This window comes from Dermacentor silvarum, chromosome 1 (genome assembly GCF_013339745.2).
Source record: "Dermacentor silvarum isolate Dsil-2018 chromosome 1, BIME_Dsil_1.4, whole genome shotgun sequence".
NCBI classification, from domain to species: domain Eukaryota; kingdom Metazoa; phylum Arthropoda; class Arachnida; order Ixodida; family Ixodidae; genus Dermacentor; species Dermacentor silvarum.
In genome coordinates this window covers 51,589,085-51,604,494 of record NC_051154.1, presented here as the reverse complement: position 1 = coordinate 51,604,494, position 15,410 = coordinate 51,589,085, and the positions used below count along the sequence as shown (strand labels likewise).

Sequence of the window (15,410 nt, the reverse complement as noted above, 5' to 3'; positions counted from 1 at the left end):
TTCGGACAAGAAACAAGAGATCTCGGCAAGAAAAACTACGGCAAGCATTCAATATCTTCTACAGAAGTAACGGAGTAGGAGCCATCTTGTCGAAATAAATTAAAGAGCAAGGTGTGAGCCGCAAGAGAAAAAAAGAATAATGGCAATAGACCTTAGATGAGGGCGAATTCATGCCAGTCATTAGTGCGTACATGCCACATTTTTAATGAGCCTTGGCTAGAAATAAGCCTTCTGAGGACATATGCACCACAAATTAAAACAGCTGAATGCCGAAGACGGCTAGCGGTGATGACCTGGACAGCCTCAGAAGAGCCAACAGTTGAAGCATGAGACTGCAAGAATGGTAGAACAAAAATAACAAAAAAGATAGAAAAACTGAATTGCTTCTCAATTTCTTTTGACTGGGCATCGATGAAGTACTTCTTCACCAAAAAGGCCTTATCACATATATCAACGACAAACAGAACGGAAGAACTTGACTATTTCCTGCATGGGGCCCGTATATTCACAAAAAGCTCTTAAGCTAGAATTATTCGTAAGAAAACATTGCAGCCAATCCTAGCGCAGAACATACCATTAGCGAAGGTAGTCTGTCAATTTCAAAGAACACTTACGAACAAAAAGCTTTGTGAATTCAGCAACTGGATCCGTATTCACAAAAACCACTTACGCTAGAATTGTTCGTAAGAGAAAATTTCAGCCATTCCCGATGCTGGACATATTATTAGGGAAAGCGGCCGGCTTATAGCAAATAGCACTCACGTACAAAAAGCTTTGATTGCTCTCTAGAAGCCTTGCTTACTGAGAATTTGGTTTTCTTTTTTTTTTTTTTTTTTTGGCGCTAAAAGATAAACAGAGGTACAGAAAAGGCACGAACACTGAGAACGCACAGAATATTGAAGATGTCGAGAAGTACGAGACAATTCTAGACGAACGCGTAGCACCACCTCTCTGGCCACCCTTTACGGGGCGTGATTAAAAATTAGAAACATCAGCACACTGCGCCCTTAACGGTCGCAAGCTGCATGGAGACAGGCGCGGTTTCTATGAGAAAGCGCTGTTTTTTGCGAATAACTTATCAAAAAAGCTATATAATTCCACGGGAAACATCCACGGAAACATCCACGGGAAATACGCTATACGCCTAGCCCCACATCCCAAGCAGTACTGCTTTTCACGGCCAAAAACGTGTTTCAAAGTGTGTGCGAAGTTAGAAGTATGAGAAGCTATGGAAACCGTCGAAATTTCGAGGCGTTCTTGCTCAGTGCAATACGATTTGCGCAACAAGCGACGGTGTCGTTGTTATATTCAAGGGGTTTTACACACTTCTAACTGCTCCGCTTTCAGATAGTTGTTGCAGCGCGTATCGAAACGACCATAATATTGTCCCAAAATTGCTGTTTTTATCACGCAGTCATAAAATTCAAACGCAAAATGATAGATAGAAGCTTGGTGGTGAACCGAAGCGTTTGGACGCGCAATTACTCTGCCGGTTAAAATTTGTAGAGCGGAGAAATAGTTATTTGTCGCGCGTCAGGTACGCATTCTTTTAACTGTAGAAAACCCGAAACCACTGAGCATGTATTTATTGATTGTTGCAATGCAATGCTCCTTTGGTATATACTACAGCTCACTTTAAAGAAGGAGAGAGAGAGAGAGATAAATGAGATGCGAAAGGCAGAGAGGTTAACCGGAAGATAGATATCCAGTTTGCTACCCTGCGCTAGGGAAGGTGAAAGAGGAGACATAAATTTAAAAAATGCACACACATAAAAAGAGAGGGAGGTAAAAAAAATATTAAAGAGCGATTTTCCTTTAGATTCATACGGTATCCTTGCTGTTGAGGACAAGCATAGCATACAGTTTGATGCTGTAATGCTTCTGGACCTGTATAACACGTGGAGAAGCTGAATGTCGCACAGACACGGTGATGTCAACGCACCGTCTACGCAGGCGTATTACGGCCGTTCATTGAGCCCTGCAACTTTCAGCCGTGTGCCCCTCACGGACCCCCTCGCTTCGAGGAGCTGACTGACCTTCCGCAGTAATAAGTTGGTTACAGTTTGTACTATTGTTGACTTCGGTGTGGTGGTGTTTGTGTTTTCCGTACGTGCACTAAAAAGGAAGTAAGTGCGGCGGCCGAGCACTCTCGACGACCGAAAATCAATCTCGCTGGTAATATGAACGTGACTTCACGAGTTCAAGGCATGCTTTTTTTTTTCTTCTAAATGACTCAGTTTTGTTACTGGCTGCTGTACGTCAGTGCTCTACATCGTTGCTTCTTTCGTGGTGGGAAGTTCGAACATTCAAGCTCACAGAGGACTGCGTCTTCGTGGAGAAGTACGCAGGAAGCCCCAGAAGAGCACTGGTATTGTGGTTGATTGAACAAATGGTGAGGGAAACAACAACGCAGCTGCCTGGCACGCGCCGCCGCCACCGCCGCCGCCGTCTTAGCGAAAGCTTCATGAGGGCAATGGCTCTCTATATACCAAGACACAACCCTTTTTAACAAAGTTGTAGATTTTCCGACGAGGCAACGTACAAAAGAAACACCTGAATACACTTTTTCATCCAGGCAGCTTCTTTTTCCTTTGTGTACAACATCAAAATAAAGTGATGAAATGATGTATCGCTACAGAAAATATTTGGAGGAGACAGCGTTCAGAATTAGGAGAAGCAAAATAGAACACAATACTTAACCGGATGTGGTACGTGGTATGGTTGAAGACCTTAACTGGCAAGGGTGCAAGGGTGGTTTTGCAGATTACTTCGCAAAAGGCTACGGTAATGTTCAATAGCCTGACAAGGGATCTCTTTTTTGCCTTTCTATCTCATCGTGAGAAGGCTTGCCGATGTCCTTGCAAATAACGGCATGCAATCAGTGCACTCTACCAGTACTGGCCTATGAGGCTGAAACTCGGAGGATAACGAAGCTTGAGGACGGCACAGCAAGCGATTGAACGAAATGTGATGGGTACCCGCCGTGGTTTCTCAGTGGCTATGGTGTTGGGCTGCTGAGCACGAGGTCGCGGGATCGAGTCCCGGTCACGGCGGCCGCATTTCGATGGGGGCGAAATGCGAAAACACCCGTGTACTTAGATTTAGGTGCACGTTAAAGAACCCCTGGTGGTCCAAGTTTCAGGAGTCCCCCACTACGGCGTGCCTCATAATCAGAACTGGTTTTGGCACGTAAAACCCCATAATTTAATTTTAAATGTGATGGGTGAAACGTTATTAAACAGGAAGACTACAGTATACATTTTATAGAAAGCAAACAGGTCTAGCTGGTATTATATGGTATTCTAGTTCAAATTAAGAGGGAAAATTAAGTTGTGGAGGTCATTTAAAGCGTACAGCAGATAACCAGTGATCTATTAGGCTAACAACATAGGTGCCACACTGCCAAGAAAACCGCAATGGAGTAAGCCTTATGATAAGGTAGCGTGAAAAGGTTACGAAATTCGCAGGCGTAGGATGGAATCGATTGATCAAGGCAGGAATAAGGGGATATCACCAGGAAACGGTTTTTGTCCTGCAGTGAACGTAAAATAGGATGATAACGATGATGATCATGATGGTGATGATGATCATGAACCCGACAACGACGACGACGACGACATGGCCTGCACATGAGAAATTACTCGCGCAAATACTGCGACGTGAACCCATTTGAGAAGAGGCTTTGAAAGCGAAAAATCAAAGACAAATCAAAGAAACCAGGAGCTCAAATATCGCAGTATAGGGCGAGTATTCTCCCACAGTGCGGCGAAACAGTGTGTGCTATAGGCGTCAAATGAAACGCGAACAGCGGTGCGCAAGCTACAGTTTGCGCCATCATCATTACTGCGCCGTCATCTTCCCTCGATTTGAAATAAAAGAGAACCAGAACAGAAACGAAAATATCGCAGTATAGGGGGAGCATCATCACGCAGTAAGGTCAAACCGGATGTGCGCGCCGTTTAATGGTGAATACGTGGACGGCGCGCACTATATACAGTTATGCTTCGGCCACGCGCTCCGCTGTTGGCTTTTCATTTGACGCCGATAGAGTAGTACATCTAGTTTGTGAGCTTATGCATGCCTCGTGTTCTGAAAATGAGGCGCGGCATTCGTAAAAGCCTAGAGCTGCTGATAGCCTGCCCAGCGCGCTCCGAACTCACCGCTGCCCACACGCACTTGCCAATGCAGTTGCCGCGCGCACTCGTCGAAACGACGAGGCAGCAGCCAACGTCATCGCTGATTAACAGGTTGCTAGTGAGGCGAAGCGCCGATGGCTCGTGTTCGAGACGCACGCGGGCGAAGCACGCGGGTGCAAACCGGGAAAGGAGCCCGAAGAAGCTGAGGAGGCGGTGGTGCGCGCGCCCACTAAAGCGGCTTCATTTTTCAATTCATCCCGGTGCAGTCGGCTGGAAAATGCGCTACTACAATTACATGCGGTAGCGCGCCTGCGAAACACGTCTTGTTCTTGTCGCTCACAGCGCGCTGCCATCGATTGGGCGTCGCGCCACGGACGAGCGGGCACGCCAGCGCACCGTAGTGACGTCACAGCCCGTGACGCGTCTCCCTAGCGACGGCGACGAATCGCGACGTCACCCAGTTCCCGATTTGGCTCACAGAGTGAAAAGGGGGAAACGGTTGATGGAGCGGGAAGGGGCGGAGGAGCTTACTCTCCCCAGTCCATCACTGCCGCGCCTGTTCCTCATTTTTGAAATCGTTCTTTTTCATTCGTTCTGCCTTTACCGCCACGCAACGCGCGCTTTTTTGAGACTTTTCTGACGACGCTAACTCCCGCGTGCTGTTCGTCTCCTTTCTTTCAATGGACTACGGGATTAACAGAACAAAAAGCCCTTCAGGAGTCTCAACTCAGGCGGCGGCAGGCCAACCGGAAATCATAGGAAAGCAGCCTAAATGAGTCTTACGGTGACGTACAACGCCAAAGGAAGGAAAGAGTGGAGAAGGAAAGGCAGGGAGGTTAACCAGTTCAGCACAACCGGTTTGCTACCCTACACATGGGAGCGGGATGAGGGGGAATTAAAGATGGGGAGGAGAGAGAGAGAGAGCACATAACACAGCACACACATCGTCAGTCACAGTCCGTCACTCTTGCGTGGCACGTGACATCCCTGTCACAGCCGCTTGTCCAAGCCCGTTTCTTTTAAAAACCAAAGTAGTCCCTTCGTCGCCTTCAGCTGCGATGTCTTCTGTCGACATGTGAGAATCGTTTCAATTGACATTGGTCTATTGTCAAGGTGCGCTAGAGCAGACGCCAGGGACTGTCTCGGAACATTATATTCAGGACAGTTGCATAGAATGTGTTCTAGCGTCTTCTCGCAAAGACAGGCATTGCAAAAAGCGTTGTCGGCCATTCCAATGAGAAAGGAATAAAATTTCGTGAATGCCACCCCTAGCCATAAGCGATAAAGCATAGTGGCCTCTCTTCGGCGGAGTCCAGTTGGCATACAGAGATGCATCAAAGAGGGCAGGTGGTATTGACGATTGCTCCGGTTGGTCTGGCTGCTTGGTGTGCACCATAGAGAGAGCGTGATCTCCTGTGCAAGCACTCGAAGTCTGCTGGCTGCGTCGGACCGTGAGAGTGGTATGGCCTCTTCCTGTGTGTCGTCAAAAGCTGCCCGAGCGGCATTATCGGCGTCTTCGTTCCCTATGACGCCGCAGTGACTTGGAAGCCATTGAAATGTCACGTGGTGTCCTTTCTCATGTGATGTATGGAGTAGGTATCTAATATCTAATACGAGCTGTTCGTATGGCCCGCGACGCAGAGATGATAGCACAGGTTGTAGGGCTGCCTCTGAGTCACTGAAGATTGACCATTGTCGAGGTGGTTCCCGATTGACGAAACAAAGTGCAGCGCGAAGAGCAGCTAGTTCCGCAGATGTCGAAGTCGTTGGGTGGTCAGTCCTGAAGCTGATGGTAATAGCTCTTGCTGGGACAACCACAGCACCGGACGAACACTGGAGGTCAGTGGAACCATCAGCCGAAGTGCCTTGTTTCGCATCCGAGGATTTGTGGAGGTAGCGCGCAGTCACGGCGCGCCCGTGAGCTGTGCGCCGATGGTGTAGACGTCCCGAAAGAGCATACCTGGCACGTCGCCTGCCCTAGACGGGTGCTGGCTGTGGCTGTGTGGAAGTAAAGAAGGGGAGGGGAAGAAGCGAAGGGAGAATGTGGGCGCGAGTTTGCGAGCATACAATCTAAACGATGAGGTTGCGGGGCAACCGTTTGTACGTGGCACCCTCGAAGCTTCTGCATATGTGTTGCTTACGCATGACATCCCTAAATGAAGAGGGGTTTAAAGTTTCTAGGGATAAAAGGGGCTTCCTTATGAAAATGCGTGCCTAACTTTTTTTTGCCACAAGGTTAACCTATAACGACTGACCTAAAACCGTGATTGAAGATAAGTGGCAGCCTTCAAGGCACCGTTTATTTATTTATTCCGCGAGAGCTTGCCGCCAATAGCTGTGCCATTATTTTCTTGAACTTGATGAGGTCGTAACTCGCACATGGTCGCGGGATGGTCATTCCAGCTCCTCACAACTTGAAATGAAAAATGAGTGCACCGGGGGGATGTTGCTGGTAGGCTGTTCTATGATTGGTTTGAGCACGAGACTGCCAGAGAACAGAATGTGAAAGCAGGATAGAAAACAGAGAGGAGGACTAAGCTTAACCAGCGCCCTGTACCTTCAGCTTAGTCATTGCCTTCCTCTCGATTTCCTTTCCTGTTTTCCCATTCTGTTCTCGGGCAACCCCCTCGCTCAGAACCATGTACCGACACAACCAACAAACTACCCTTATGTTTTATGACGGCTGGTGAATCGTCAAAAGCGGGAATAGTTACGAAGGTAATGTGCGGTGCATGCTAAAAATTGCGATAAGGTAGAGCCTGAGTGTTTTGCATCGTGACGCCGATGTATTCAGGCTCACGTACTATTGATAGAATGATATGAATGGTCAAAATAAACGCTATCTTATTTCACTGATCAAGCTAATTCAGCAACATTCATATAGGGTTAAGTTGGTGAGAATTCCAAATTACGCAGGTGTTCTGTATACGTTTAGGCGAATAGGATTTAAATAGGTTTACGTTAAACATAAGCAGCCAAATATACCATTCGCCTAACTATTAAAGAGACCTTTTGTATTACCAAGACACGTGAAACAAAATATGTAAGCCATTAACTTGGTTAATGTCTAGTTATGTGTAAATTGCTACAAGGTGGTAACATAGATTGCCATTGATGTACACCCGTGAGCAAAAGTATACGGACCACAGGGTCGCCGAAAAAAGTGAAATTCTTCGTAATTAGCAAGCATAAACTGGACTTGATGAATACACTGAAAAGTTCGCGATGCCAAGTTTGGACTGCAGTCCTCAATTTCAAGTTGCGTTCATAGGCAGAGGAAAAAATCGGCTTTTTCGCACAACCCCTGGTCCGTATACCTTTGCTCACGGGTGTACCTATGTGTCAGGTTGATAGGAGTGCCTCCTAATGATTGGTAGGAAGAGAATGGGGCAGCCAGGCTACCCACACTGATAAAGAACATTAGAGTGCTAAGAATAGTACACAGCAGCACGCCTGGAGGGAGAGTGGGAGTTGGTAACGAGCATATTTTGAGTCATTAGCATAGAGAAACCCTCCATAAATAGTTACGACAGCGTGAATACTTTCAACGACAAGTGTATTCAATTTAATTCAGGAAAGACTTGATAAAAGACTTTTGGCTTTTAGTTTTAGGAAAAGCTTTCTTATTGTTCCTTAGACACCTACTGAAGTGTTAGTATCTTAAATAGAGCATTTGTCTTAAGAAGGGTGTTAGATGTGTGTAACAAAAGAGAAATTGGTGCTGGTTACGAATGTAAAAATCTCACGACGGTTGAGGATTTTATATAGTATTAGAAAAAAATGCGATGCCAATGAAATGCTAGTTTATAAAATGGGCCAGTAGTAGGGACTCGATGATGTAGAACCCTTCTTAAGAACCAGGATGACTTTGCCGACGTTCCAGGCCAGCGGCATAACTGCAAAGAAAAAAAGAAATATAGTAGAAAATGGGCCATATTATCCCTAAGGTGACCTGTCGGGTTAGTCGGCACGAAGTCGTAATATACCCCCAACAGCAAAAGTTTTCAGCGCACAGGATCCAAGAAAAACCGACATTTCTTCGCAGCCAATGCATTCCACGCTCGAATCAAAAGGTGCAGTTGACCGACTAACCACACTGTTAAACCACATTTTAGGCTTCCTAGGCGAAGCCGCTACTTGTGTCATGAATTCTGTGCCCTGAAAACAGTTGCGGTTCTAAAGAGCTGAGTATAAATGTAAAAAAAAAATGTGTTTGAAAGAATGAGGATAACCCAAGTTTAACATGACTAGCAACATGATACTTTGCGCATGCTAGATGCTTAATATGAGTTTACAGGAGTGCGATGTGGGTAGCATGTATCCTGTGTCAGTGATCCCATGGTCGAATCGCTGCAGATACAAGCCAGAATCAGCCGAAATACCCGAAAACAAAATTCGCTTCTCTTTTCACGTATCTAGGATGTCAGCTGCCGGTATAATATAAGGATGCCTCTCGTGCGATTTGATTTCTTTCTTATCATCCACCGGTCATGGCCGGCCTATCCCGTTGATAATATGGACGGAGCGCCGCTCGGACTCCTAACGAAGGGTGAAAAATAATAACGTTGGATTAGAACCCTTACATTGTCCTTGCTAATCCTGCATTACTGGTGCGGCATCTGGGTGTCATGGTCGACTACAGGATGTACTGGCAACGTGACGTTTAGATTCCGGTGCCGCATAAAGGCGCTATCTCCTTAAAATGCGTGTAAATAAAAAAAAGGGATTCGGATCCATTGTTTTGGGACTTGTTCCAACTACGTGTAGTGTCAAGAGGGACTTGCGTCTTAAATGTGTCATCTTTGTGTCTTCCATGAATGAGACGGAGCTGATTGTGAACCTCATGCTTTCTCAGATGCGTACGAAATATCATCTCAGTCTTGAGTAGCACGATCGCTTGATGCCGATGCATCGGAAAGGCCTCGAAATCATCCTTTTATGTCCCACAAGCATTTGCAAGCGGCAAGAGAGAGAGAGAGAGAGAAAGAGAAGAGAGGAAAGGCAGGGAGGTTAACCAGACGCACGTCCAGTTTGCTACCCTGCACTGGGGAAACGGGGTATAGGGATTAAAAGAGAGAGAAAGGAAATAGAGAGAGCACAGTTACGCGCACCTCCCCCCCCCCCCCCCCCCCCCCCCCCTGGCCACATGAGCGCATGTGTGCGTCCTGCGTAGCCCGCAGCGGTGTGCTTACTGCCCCCCGCCCTTCAATGCTTAACTGCCTTGGGAAGTTGTGAGCTGTTTCGGAGGGGGGGTTCCGAACCCAATGAAAGCCGACAGAAATAAAATGAAGGCCGTTCCCTCATCAAAGAAATGTCACCGAGAATCAAACAAAAATCGTTCGAAATCAGATTTTTTTTAATCTGCCATCCGAGCCAGGGAATCTAGCTCAGGTTGTTCAGAGTTCAAAAGATAATTCCCTTTTACCGAAACGCAGTATAAAGAAGTTTCCTCTATGACAGCCGCGGGTTTTAATACAGGCAAACATGCACAGGAACTAGGGACATTAGGATGGTCCTTGGCCGCTCCGCCGCCACGTGGCGCATGCGTGCGTGATTCGAAATCTCCAGATTGCGTGAACAGTGACGTACAGCACTATAATATAACATACGGCCAATACTGAACCGAGCCGATGCGGAAAAGAAAGAGAAAAAAAATACGAAAAAAAAAAGACAGACGAACAACGGAATCAAGCCAGATAACTGTGTTTCACTTTAGTTTAGTCACGAATGTGCTGCCTCACGTAAATCTGTAATTTTTTGTTTGATTTTAGTGACTTTCTAATTAAATCGTAATTTTGGAGCGACTATTTGCTGGTTTGGAAACCACGCTGTTGCAGCGAATTGAAAGTTGTGCCTGTGAACTTTGTAAAACCCGTGGAACATTCGCAAGCAAGATGTGAGACTGCGCTAGTAGGTATTCCGTTATAGATGCGCACAGCGCGGCTGACAGACGAAAAAAGGAACGACTAGGATAAGCGGTGTCCTCTTCGTTCCTTTTTTCGTCTTGGTCTGTCAGCCGCGCTGTGCACATCCTAATGGAACATTCACGTCGACACCGTACAGTTTCTTCGAAAATCTTTTTTTTTTTTTGTGTGTGTGTGTGTGTGTGCACAAGTGCCTCCAAGTTCGAGCAGTGTTCATACCAATACTTCAAACTTCGCACGCAATTTGCAACATATTGTCGGCCGCGATAACATTGCCGCTCATGTAAGATGGGGGGCTATAGGCACATTGAATCTATTTCTTCGTACATTTTTAATGGTGACTTCAGGGAAAAGTTCTTCGTGAGAAATGGTGCTTTCCTCAAGAGATCACACGCCCCGTTACTAGCTCATGGCGGCTATATAGCCACTAGTTGACGTCCCTAATTCCTCGACTTGAATGCTGCATTTGACTCACTGCTTCTTGAGCTCCTTCGTTCTCATGTCATCATCAATAGCCAGTCAGTCGAAGAACTTTATTGAAAGGCCCTGCGAGTTTGTGGGACGGGCAAATGGTCCCGCCTAGGTGACGGCCAGGAGTTCTTGAGTCCTGGCGGCTTCCTCGGCCCGCCGGACAGCCCAAAGTTGATCGTCAAGGGCAGAGCTGAGCAACACCGTCTCCCAGCGCACGCGGAGGCGATCGCGAGAGGCTGCATCCCCATTATTGTTTGTTATGCCTCGACATTCCCATAGCATATGTTCCAGGTTGGCTCTAGAACCACAGTTTTTGCATTTATCTGTCTTGTACATGTCTGGGTAAATGAGGTGTGAGATCGCCGGTTTCGGGTAAGTTCTGGCCTGTAACTGCCGCCATTCGACAGACTGCTTTTTGGTGAGCTTTTGGTGAGGTGGTGGGAAAATGCACCTTTGCAATTTGTAGTGTTGTGTGATGTCATTAAATCTGGTCATACGATCCTCCCATTCCCACTCCCCTACATCCTCGTTCTCGGGAGACGCTAAGGTGCCGCCCCTATTATCGGCCGTGACTCGGTCCGTAAGCCCTCGAGCCACGTCATGCACCGTCTTATTATTATTGCTGTCTCCTGGCGAGGTGGAGGTGTGAGCGGGTGTCCATATTAAATAAACATTCTTTTCTTGACTTTTGTTACATGCCATCAGGATTCGTAGTGCTGCAGGAGAGATTCGGCCATTAGCGAAATTTCGTACTGCCGCCTGAGAGTCACTGACTATTACGTCCGCTTCGGTCTGTGATACTGCTAGCGCAATAGCTATCTCCTGCGCAGTCTCGATGTTTGCTGTGCTTGCCGTAACGCATGTTTTGCGCTTCTTTTCGTGATCAATCACGACGACTGTAATGCCGCGCCTGTGCTTGTACATAGCAGCGTCTACAAATACTGCGTCTTTACTATTCCCAAATTTCTTTTGTATGACCATTGCTCTGCCTTCTCTTCTACCTTTATGGTACACAATAGTGCATTTAACCATTCTGCGACGTCGAATTCGTTTCTTTCAACTTCGATCTTCATTGCCCTCTTGTCGACGTAGTCGTAGTCTGCTCTCATAACGGTGGCCAAGCAATCTCAGTCCACCTTAAGGGTTGGTCGCAGCTCCCGAAGTCTTGATTGCTTTTGTTCGGCTTGTCATTACGATTTCATAAGATGGCGAAAATATCCATTACATACGGAAAAGAAAGTCTTTGCTGTTGTAGTATGATTTGTACCAGCAACTTTTTCTCAATGCGCCAAATGAATTTTGCTGGAATAAACAGCTGCATGGTTTGGAAGGATTCGATTCCAGTAATTAGAACAATATAGCAACGAACTTAAATATGGGGACATGGCATTTAAAAACAAGCTTACGAAATGCGCTCGGGGTACACGTGCGGATGCGTGGAAATGTGTATGGTAACTGCACACATCGATCGTACTACATCTTTCTTCTGATATATATATATATATATATATATATATATATATATATATATATATATATATATTGACGCGCTGATGCGGCGCCCACCTACTCCTTGTCTCGAGATGAGAAACAGTTATTCATTTATCACATATAAATTGTCATACGCGATGCTTTTGCATAGAAAGGAGTTTGTCACAGAGAAATTCACACACAACAGCTAAACCTAACGGTCAAAGCGACAGTGTAGGCGAAAACACTGATACAAAGTACAACAATTTAACACTCACAGCAATCGTAGGAGCAAGAACACTGATTTAATAAAGCGCCTGCGGATACAGACTTCTGTAAAGATGAATGTACAGTGTATGCCATGCATTAGCTAATGACACGAAGCAATGGCCCCTGTTTTCTAGAAATTTTGTGAAAGTAATTAGTGTACTTTCCTAAGGCTCTCATTAGCCACAGGTCCAATAAATTCTTCTTCTCTCTTTCTCTCTTTTCTGTTTCCCTGTACCCTTTCCCCAGTGTACGGTAGCTAGCCAGACGATCTTTTGGTTAACATCTTTTCCTTCTCTTTCCTTTCTCTCCAAGCTTCTCAAACTAAAAGGCCTGCGATCTAACGCCATAATCCCCGATTTCGCTTGGTGTCTGGGTGTATTGTGATGAGGGCTTTCAAGAGGCAGCTGGCATGTTATTTCTTCGCAAATTGTTTTTCTTTGCGCAGAAATTCCTCCAAAGTTTGACTGTTTTCTATAGACTACCATACTTCACACTTCTCACGCAATTTGAAACAGGTTCTCGCCCGCGAGAAACCGTAACGCTCATATATATGGATGCAGATCTAGTTCTTCCTGACATTTTTAGTTATTCCTGACATAGCACCTCTTTAATTAGTTACTCGCGGAAATCAGTGCTTTCGTATAGAAATCACACCTGTTTCCACCTCCGGCCTCTATGGCGGCGCTGGTTGTTCAGGTCATTCATTTGAGCTGTCTTGGGAGAAGTAGGCAGGCGAGTGGGGCAGAGCAATGGCGTTTTTAGGAGGACCGCAAGCACTGAGGAAAGGTTCAGTAAATATCCGGATACCCCAAGTAGTGAAATCATTAATTGAAAGAAAACTGGAGGTTACAATAATACGACAAAAATCGTTAGCACTGTCACGATTAGTTAAATGAACATGCAGGATGGCAGAAAAGAAGCTCAACTGCTAAATAAGGAGCATATAAATGCATTCGCAGTCACAAGGACTGATCTTGGAAATTTTGAGCAGCCATTCATTGAAGGCTACGTCTAGGGGTGTTGTAACAAGACAAAATGAGACAAGGGGAGACGGGGTTGGTATGATATTTTATCAGAACTTTAACTGCTAGAGAATTAAGCTTACTTGTAAGAAGCATCTGTTAGTGACAGACACAATCCTGAGGAAGAATGTAATTCTGCGGGTAGCGTACCTGTGGACAGGTAAAAATGTAGACAAATAAACAAAGAGTTCGTACATTGCCTAAATGAAGATGTTAAGGAGCACGAAGATAAGGCAGAAATTACATTGCTAGAAAATATGAATGTCCACAATGATTACCTGGATGGGTACACAGTCTACAACAAGAAAATCCTGCTTGATATGAGCGACCATTACAATCTGGCAATTGTGAATAGGAAACCTGAATGGGTCGGCACAATCACGTGAGAATCCGCAAACAGACAATCGTCAATTGATTCCGCATTGATGTCCGGCGAAATCCAAAATAAGTAGGCTAGTTGACAATATACAAGTAAGGAAGTAAAAGCTTAGGAAGTGATCATAAGCGTATTACGTAGCACTCAGTTTGCCTGACGTAAAAAAAAAGCAAATGCAGGGATACAACGCACCCCACTAAATTTAAGTGATCGACTAATAGCAACAAGCATCGAGGGGCAATTAGAAAGTACACGAAAAGTATTGGGATTGCCTAAACTTGAGAGCATTGCGACGAGAAAAAAATCTGAGAAACAGAAAGTCCAGTGGAGAGCTGGCGGAATAATACAATCGCGGAAGCAGTCGATGACTGGGGCAAAGTGTCAAGGTAACACGAAGGATAAAAAAAGCAGAAAAAAAAGTCAGCAATGCACAGAAAAAAGTAGATCAAAAGTGGGAGACCCCCCACTTCTGATCTTGGTGCAAAATAATTAGAAATTCATTTACTAGTTCCGGAAAAAATAAAAATTCAAATAATTGCTGGCTCTTAGGAATGTGCGAATAAACAACAAGGGAGCACCAAGGAAATTCTGGAACCACGTCAAATCTCTCGGTAAAAAGAATAACGTCGTCCAGTATCGTATTAAGGACGCAAACAGAGGCCATTTGCAGGGGCAAGACGCGTTGAATTTTATTTTAGAAACTGCAGCCAAGTTATTCAAAAACGGTGATTGAACGATCAGTGAAATGGTCAATAAGAAACAAGGCAAATTGAGGAAAGGTATTAGAGCTGAGGAATCACAAGTGCAAAAGAAGAAAGAATTCCGGTCGGAATTTCAGCGGTACAAGATGGTACATCCATGAACTCGACCAAATACCAAAGAAGCTTTCCTAAAATTGTTATAAAAAGTTATAAAGGATAAGAAAATATCTGCTAGTTCAGGGCAGATTAGAATGAATTCAATTTTCAAAGGTAATGAAGACAGAACCAACGCTGAATCCTACAAATCGATTACAATGTAGTACACATGTTAGCAATGCAAGCCATTAAGCTGAAGTTTCAAACATGGTTAGAACAGAACGAGATACTGGGAGAATCGCCTAACGTATCTATGATAACCGGTTTGTAATCCCATAGTGCACAGAAATGTAGCCTTTCTAGGTAGTAGCAGTGCATACGATAACGTAAACTGGGCTATTTTGCAGAGCATCCTCAGAGAGGAAAGACCTTTAAGAAACCCCTATAGAGTTTCTAAAGGAAATATACCGGAATGATACAGTTAAGCTAACGTCGGAACTGCTAACTAATCACGCTGCAGAAGATATCCCGAAGGTTCTGCGACAGCGTTTCCCATTGACCCCACTCCACTTTATGATTCATGATAATCATCTAAAGAAGGCTAGAGGCAATTAGGTTAGGTTAGGTTAGGTTAGGTTAGGTTAGGTTAGGTTAGGTTAGGTTAGGTTAGGTTAAGTTAGGTTACGTTATCTTTCGTATCGTTCGTATAAACGAGGTGGTATGGTGATAGAGCGGCGTCTTCCGTGTTTAATGTACTCTGATGACATTGCTTTGTTAACGGATAGTCGGAGAGTCGGAGTCGCATATATATGTGGAAAGGAGGATGAAGCTCTGGGATTTATATTTAGTGTAAAGAAATCGGGCTTTATGCAGTTCGGTGATACGCCTGATCAACTTGCCACAATACAGGAATGTGAGACACCATGGGTAGCTGAGTACAAGTA

At 45.2% G+C, this 15,410-nt stretch overlaps 1 long non-coding RNA gene across 2 annotated transcripts in view; it reads right to left on the bottom strand.

Moving 5' to 3' along the window:
* Positions 1–3,218: 3,218 nt before the first annotated feature.
* The window catches only part of LOC119449724 (uncharacterized), a 44,658-nt gene continuing 32,466 nt past the window's right edge, over positions 3,219–15,410 (bottom strand). For both annotated transcript variants that reach the window (XR_007467137.1, XR_005191261.2), the window contains exons 2-3: positions 13,377–13,443; positions 3,219–8,032 (exon numbers count right to left, since the gene is read on the bottom strand). This is a non-coding gene — a long non-coding RNA (uncharacterized LOC119449724). The remainder of the gene's footprint in view (positions 8,033–13,376; positions 13,444–15,410) is intronic.